At 46.6% G+C, this 8025-nt stretch overlaps 1 pseudogene; it reads right to left on the reverse strand.

The window, feature by feature from the left end:
* Window positions 1-5074: 5074 nt before the first annotated feature.
* Window positions 5075-5593, reverse strand: LOC121144557 (annotated as a pseudogene).
* Window positions 5594-8025: the final 2432 nt, after the last annotated feature.

Below are 8025 nucleotides of genomic sequence, written 5' to 3' on the forward strand. Positions count from 1 at the left end.
CTGAAAGAGGCTCCTGGATCCTAGCTTCAGGTCAACTCAGCTTGAGCTGTTACAACCATTTGGAGAGTTAACCAGAAGATATAAGATCTTTCTCTCTGTCTATCTTTCTCTCTGTAAATCTGCCTTTCTAATGAAAAGAAATACATCTTTTAAAAAGAAAAAGCAAAGTCTAAGGAAGGGAACTGGTGTTGTGGTATAGTAGTTTAAGCCACTGTCTGTTACACCAGCATCCCATAACAACCCTGGTTCGAATCCTGGTTGCCACACTTCCCATCTGGCTCCCTGCTAATGCTTCTGGGAATGCAGTGGTAGTCAGCCCAAGTGCTTGGATTCCTGCACTCAAGGGAAGAGCAAAATAGAGTTCAAGGGTCCTGGCTTCAACCTGATCCAGCCCTGGCTGTGTGGCCATTTGGGAAATTAATCAGTGAATGGAAGATTATCTCTCTCTCTCTCTCTCCTTTAAAACAAGCAAAAAAAAAAAAAAAATAGCCAAAAGACAAAGTCTAACTCACTGCCCGGGTGGTGTGCTCAGCAGTGACTCAGCAGTGACTCCCAGACTCCCAGCCTGCTCCTTGGTGAGACATCCTGGCCTCACCCTTGCTCATCTCGGCGATGGAGTTCGTAAGATTCAAGGCCAAGGGTGAGGAGAGAACCCACAGGGACACCTGATAGCCTTATGTGTTTAGATGATCTGGGTCAATTTTTCCCCCCATGTAAGATTATTAGCAATCTACTTTATTGCTGTCATAATTGCTAAAAATGAACAATGTTATTTCTCAACAATACATTTTGCCTAAATAGTTTCTCATTATGGACTGGTTAAATACTTCCCAATTTTGTGTTACTGTTAAAATTGCTGCACTTTGTCAATGTCACTTTTTTTTTCTTTTGCTTCTGTTGGACCATTTCCTCAGGAAGCAGGGTGAGATTTCAGTCTTAGGGAAGAGCACAAGGATGTTGTAACATCAGAGAAAGACGAGAAGTAGGCTTTAACAGGAAGTACTTACACAAAATAGGCTACATCAATAACACACTGTACAATGTATTAAAAAAAGAATCAGGCTTATCCATAATAGCCTCAAATAGGACCATCCCAATGTCTGCCAATTGGTGAATACATTTGAAAATATAGTATATCCCTACCCTGGACTATTACTCAACCATGAAAAGGAAAGAAGTTTAAGTACACTGCATAAACTTTGGAAGCATTGTGTTAAGTTAGACCCAGAGAGCCATGGACAATTTGGACCCATTTACATGAGTTCTAGAATTGGCAGATCTAGAAGTAACAGAAAATCAGCAGGTATCAGTGGAGCAACTAAACAGGAGAAGGTAACGGAAAATGATCTTGCTCATGAACACAGGATTTCCTTTTGAGATGAGAGGATCGTTCTGGATTAGTTCCTAGCAATGGCCTTACAACCCTTGAATGTACAGAAAACCACTCTGCTTTATATTTTCAAGGGCTCAGTCTAGTTAGATGTGAATTATGTCTCAATACAAGAGGAATGAGGCAGACTTGTATGTATTGACCTGATGTACTTGTACAGTTCGTTCAAAGATGCCGTGTGCAGGTTAGCGTCTGTGACCCCGTTTTTGTGAAGGTCTTTTTTCCATCCTTTCTCTGGGGCTGATATTCCTAGCCTTCCCTGGGAGGCACGTCAGCCTTGCTCTCCGCAGGAAGTCCCTGTAAGAGGGAGACTGCTTTTCCTGCCAGCAGCCGAGCCCCTGCCACGGGCTAGACACCATGACAGGTATGGAGCCCTCCATCCTTCCTGGGTCCCCACCAGCCATGAAGTGGGAGGGTCACTTCCAGGACAGCACAGCTATGGAGCTGGCCCTTGCAGCATCTTGCAGGCAGCCCAGGCAACTCAGAAGTAGACCTCTGGAAACATCTGGAAGTCTTCATGGTGGCAAGACCTGCCCCTTTTATTACCTCTTCAGGGGGGATAGCAGGCCTGTCCCAAAGGCAGGGACAGAACAAATGGACAACTTCCCTTTCCAGCAGAGGTCCTTGCAAACACAATGATGAGCTCGTAGTAAGCTTTCAGGATCGGCCTCTTGAGCACAGACCCTGTCCCGGGCAGCAGGGTCACAGTGCTGGACTCAGAGTCCCTGTTTACCTTCCAGGGCTTGCAGGGTGAGGGCAAAGAGAAGGACAAACAGCGCTTGCCATTGAAGCTGACCCGTCCAGGACAGGGATATGTTGTAAAGTGGAGAGGATGAACGTTGCAATCAGAAGGGCCTGTTACTTCATGTCCTCACCGTGTGGGTTTGGACAAATTTCCCAACCTCTCCAGGCTGTTTCCTCATCTGGAACAAGTATCAATAATTACACATGTGCTTTGACTACATAATTACCATGAAAAATTAAAGGACTGAGTACATCAAGACTTAGAACTGCCTCGCACACAGTGGAAGCTCACTGAATGAGTACTAGTATTGATACTGCCAGTATAATTGTAAAGGCTCTAGTCGGGCCAACTGCAACAGATCTTGTTGAGCAGAAAACAACAGAAGAGCTGGGTTTTTACAGGTGAGTAGGAATTTGCTAAATTGCTGGTCCAAGTTAGAAGCAACAGCAAGGTCAGCTTTGGGAGGGAGACTTAGACTGTTTAAGGCAACTTGAGTAGGCTAATCGGAAACCACTGAACTATTCCCATCAAGCTGTTAAGTGCCTTATCTGGGACAACAAGACCATCCTCCAAGAAGGGACCTTAAATGACCTCTCAGTGAGAATTCAAAAAATGAGCATTCTCGTTAGCAATGCTGCTTGCAGCGAAGCGGCCTCCCTCGCCCCGTGGCTTCGCCCAGCTAGCCTCAAGATTAGCGGGTCAGTGCCTGTTTTGAAACCAGCTCCATCACTTACTACCACTGTGGCTGTGGGGCAGGTTTCTCAACCTTTCTTAACCTCGGTGACCTAGCCCATCTTTGAGAGGGAGTCGTTTTCTCCCTTTTGAGGTTAGGCATAAAAGGAGACAATGCAGGTGAAACTCAGCGCCAAGCCTAGCGCAGCGCCTGCCTCCACCTGCCTCCATCGCTAGTGACGACAGCAACAGTAATTACCCAGAGCAGATCTGCATTGTTTGCAACTGGGAATCTTCCTAAAGCTGGTCGGCTCAGGTGGATTTTCTAGAAGGACAGGTCATTTGGGTCAGATGGATTGCTCTTCCGTGGGAAAGGGAGCTGCTGCTCCTGGGGCAGGAGTAAGTGCTGTTTTCTATCTTAACTCCGGGGTTGTCCCTGGGAAGGTGCAGACTTGGTCAAGACTAGACTTGCACACCTACCCCACATGCTTGAATCCCACGCAACAAACTATTGTTTCTCTGTGCTGGTCACCTGACACAGGGCTGTGTGGTTAGCAACTGTTACAAGTATTTGTTATGTTTTAAAAATTAATCAATATGTTTCTTTTTTGTTTTTTAAAGATTTTTATTTTATTTATTGGAAAGTCAGATATACAGAGAGGAGGAGAGACAGAGAGGAAGATCTTTCGTTCAATGATTCACTCCCCAAGTGAGTGTAACGGCCGATGCTGTGCCGATCCGAAGCCAGGATCCAGGAACTTCTTCCAGGTATCCCATGTGGGTGCAGGGTCCCAAAGCTTCGGGCCATCCTCAACTGCTTTCCCAGGCTACAAGCAGGGAGCCGGATGGGAAGTGGAGCTGCCAGGATTAGAACCGGCGCCTATATGGGATCCTGGCGCATTCAAGGCGAGGACTTTAGCCTTTAGGCCACGCCACCGGGCCCAATATGTTTGTTTTCATTTACATGAGAGATGGAGGGCTGGTTCACTCTCCCCTAATGTTCGTAACCAGTAATGCTAGACCTGGCTGAAATGGGGAACCGGAACTTACTCCGTCTCCTGTGCGTGGCAGGCGTGCGGCTCCTTGAGCCCGCACCTGCTGCTTGCCAGGGTGTACATTAGCAAGGAGCTGCAAGTGGGAGCAAGGCTGGGACTCGAACCCAGGCTGTCTGATGTGAAACATGGTGTCCAGATTGACGGCTCTATCTCTAGGCTAAATGTCCCCCTCCAAATTATTTTTTTTATCTTTTGTAGAAAATACATAATAATTTTATATTTTAATTTTTAAAAAAATCTAAAAATATCCAGATTGACATTTTAGAATAATTATTATTTACATATATTCTTAAAAAATTGGAAAGCATTTTCCCACTTTTTTTTTTTTTTTGCCTGAGGAAGGGCATTAGAAAACTTTGGCAAATCAATACAATACTCTTTAAGGTAACAAAATCGCATGTCTCTTTGGAGTCATATATTCTTTTTTTTTAAAGATTTATTTATTTATTGGAAAGTCAGATATACAGAGAAGAGGAGAGACAGAGAGGAAGATCTTCATCTGATGATTCACTCCCCAAGTGAGCGCAATGGCCGATGCTATGCCGATCCGAAGCCAGGATCCAGGAACTTATTCTGGGTATCCCATGTGGGTGAAGGGTCCCAAAGCTTTGGGCCGTCCTCAACTGCTTTCCCAGGCCACAAGCAGGGAACTGGATGGGAAGTGGAGGTGCTGGGATTAGAACCGGCACCCACATGGGATCCGGGTTCGTTCAAGGCGAGGACTTAGTCACTAGGCCACACCACCGGGCCCTGGAGTCATATATTCTTGTAGTGCTAAAGTCACTCCAAAAATACTATGTAAGTACTGCACTGGTTTAACAGAGCTACTTTGTACAAATTAATGTCCTCTAATACTGTGTGCCTCCCCCCTCGAACAGTGAGCCCCTCCCACAGGCTGCCAGCCTTGCCAGCAGCTGCCCCATGGTGTGCACGGAAGAGGAAGAGGCGTTTCTGTTGGCTCTGGGCTGGTCAGAAGCCAGGCAGCATTCCAGTGTGTGGAAAACGCTCTGTCACTTCAGACAGCATTCATCTCAGATGATCCCAGGATTTAGAAGATGTGCATCTTTTATTTGATCGAAAGTCACATAGTCTTACTCCTGCTTATTTAAAAAAACACCACAATTCTACCTAAAATATAGTTGTACTTTTTAAATAAAAAATAAATCCACTGGCCTGGAGAGCTGGGACCTGCTGGAACACGCAGCCTCGGCATCACTTCTCTGCAAACTTGGCCGCTGCCATCGGGGCCGGGTACTCCCTCTCGCCAATGCTGCCAGGGCTTTAATCTCAGCATTTAATTTGTGTCTCACCCACTGCGTTGCTTCTTTGTCTTTTCTAGATTCTGAAGAGAGTGTACTTGCCATCAGACCTTCCAGGCAGCTGCTGAGGCTGACTGCCTTCCCGGCGATTGTGGCTTCTTGAGTTAGAACAATGTTCTAACAGGGTCCTGAGGATGTGGTTTGTACATTTATTTTTTCATCTACTGAAACCATATTTGCTCTTGCTCTTACATGTTTCTTCTTGCTTCACAGTGGAAGGCAGGTGCAAAGTTAGTGGCTGTGCAGCTACCCCGAGGGGTCCTCATGTCTGTCCAACCATCTAAGCCAACCACACTTGGGTTCGCTGGCTTTCATCTCAGTTTGGATTGAGGTGTTTCTGCATTGCAGCTGTTTCAAACACTTCCCATGGGTAGCTCGTCTGGTCTTTCTGTGTGTTTTCCTTTCTCTTCATTGAAAGGAATAAGACAGGCCTGGCAGGGTAGCCTAGTGGCTATAGTCTTTGCTTTGCATGGGTTGGGATCCCATGTGGATGCTAATTTGTATCCTAGCTGCTCCACTTCCCATCCAGCTCCCTGTTTGTGGTCTGGAAAAGCAATCAAGGATGGCTCAAAGTCTCGGGACCTTGCACCCATGTGGGAGACCTGGAAGAAATGCCTGGCTTCTGGCTTTGGATTGACTCAGCTCTGGCCGATGTGGCTACTTGCAGAGTGAACCAGCAGATGGAAGATCTTTATCTTTCCTTCTCTCTGTGAATCTGACTTTCCAATAAAAAGAAAATAAGTAAGTCTTTATAAATAAATAAATAAACAGAGGAACAAGACAAGAGCCAGAGATGTTTCCAGCCATAGTGACTCCTAAACCATGCAGCACTTGATTGTTGCAAAGACCAGTAGCGAGGTCCAGGTCTGCACAGTACCAGTGGCCTGCACATGATGTGCATCTGGGCAGTGCTCAGGGACAAGGAGGCCAAGAGGTGACAGCTGCCCCACCCCTCCCATACATTTTTTTAATACTTATTATTTTTATTGGAAAAGCAAAGCTGCAACAGAGAGACGGGGAGACAGGGAGAGAGAGGAGATCTTCTACCTGCTGGTTCACTCCCAAATGGCTATAATTGCCCAAGCTAGGCCAGTCTAAAGCCTAGAGTCAGGAGCTGCTTCTGGGTTTCCCACATGGGTGCAGGGGCCCTTGAACTTGAGCCATCCTCCACTGCTTTCTCAGGCCATCACCAGGGAGCTGCATCAGGAGTGGAGCAGCCAGGACTTGATGTGGCACTCATATAGGATGCTGGTGTCACAGATGGGAGCTTAACTTGCTATGCCACAGCATCAGCCCCGCATAAGTTATTTTATTTACATTATTTAAATACAGAAAAAGTCATTATAAAACAACACAGGCTTATATAAATATTTCTTGAAGAGTGGGTGCTTGGCACACGGATAATAAATATATTGCTTGGGATGCCTGCATTCCATGTTGCAATCTCAGCCCAGCTTCGATCTCAGGAGGCTGTTCATGTATGCCCCAGGAGACAGCAGGTGTTGGCTCAAGCAGTTGGGTCCCTGCCCACCACAGGGGAGACCTGGACTCAGTGCTAAGCCTCTCTCTCTGACTTTTAAATAAGTAAAGATTAAACATAAATCTACTTCTTGAGCTCTTCTACTTTTCATCTATAATTCTCCAAAGAAACCGATCCATTTGTGTTGTTAATATTCTCCCCCAAATACTCTTTTATATCCGTTTCTCCATGTCCTGACAGGTTCTGTGTTTGTCATTTTCAGCCTTGTCTTAGCATTCCTCAAATGGATGGGCTGCAGTCTGTTGCTCCCCTGGGTCTTTTAGTACCTGGAAGGTTCCCACTGTTTGCTGTTGCTGTAGATGATACTATCAAGTGTCAAGAGAATCTTCCAATCTGTGCAAGAATTTCCCCAGGACAGATCGCTAGATTCAGGCTTGGGACTCAAAGGATGGAACTGGGTTTTCTTGCTCCTGTTACGTAAGGACAGAACCTCCTGGAGAAAGATAAGATTGGCCACGTACTCAGACTCTGATCCACTGGGAAAGGAATACGGAAGCAGTGCCAGTGAGATGACAGGGCACTTGGCTGAGCTAGGCAGCATTTTCTGGAAGGGAAATGATTCCTGGGAACATTCTCCACTGATAGCTCAGTCCTCTGTTGGCTTACTCGGGGCTCCCCCGCCTCTGCCACAGCTGCCTTTGCTGGAGTTGTGCACAGGCAGTTAGCAGTGTGCAGAGCACTCTAGAATCTCCCATGAATTCCCAAGGGTCAAATACCCTATGCTGGGCATGAATAAATGACTTGAGCAGGGCAGCTGGAAAGGGTAGAGGAAGCCCCATTCCAATGAGGCAGGGCTTGCATCAACCTGTTGACCTCCCAGGTGCTTCCCCGATGAGAATGGTGGAGCATTGAAATGACACACTTTTATACATTTATGTATCTACTTGAGAGAGAGAGAGAGGGAAAGAGAAAGAAATAATTTCCTATTTGCTAGTTTACTTTTTAAATGCTCCCAATGGGAGGTAAGCCAGCATGCTTCTAGAAGTCTAGGCCCAGAGCCCATGCCGAGTGTGGGGGCTGTGGATTGCCCATGAAAGGGGGCTTGGGGATGTGTGGGATTGAAAATCACCAAGGGAGTGGTTGACAGGTATGGAAGGACTTCTGGGGGATTCCATAGACAAGGCCACTGCACTCATAGGTAAACAAGGGGGCTGGAATTGGGTGATTTGGAGGGGGCAAATCAGAGATCACATCAGGGTCAGACCAATGCACTCACCCGTGTGGGAAACCTGGGCTGAGCTGGGGGCATCACCTGTTGCCTGCTGGTGTACACAAAAGCTAGGGATGGAGGGCCTGCCTGTCAG

The sequence above is a fragment of the Ochotona curzoniae genome, unplaced genomic scaffold (assembly GCF_017591425.1).
Source record: "Ochotona curzoniae isolate NIBS_2020 unplaced genomic scaffold, NIBS_Ocur_1.0 scaffold_3208, whole genome shotgun sequence".
NCBI classification, from domain to species: Eukaryota; Metazoa; Chordata; class Mammalia; order Lagomorpha; family Ochotonidae; genus Ochotona; species Ochotona curzoniae.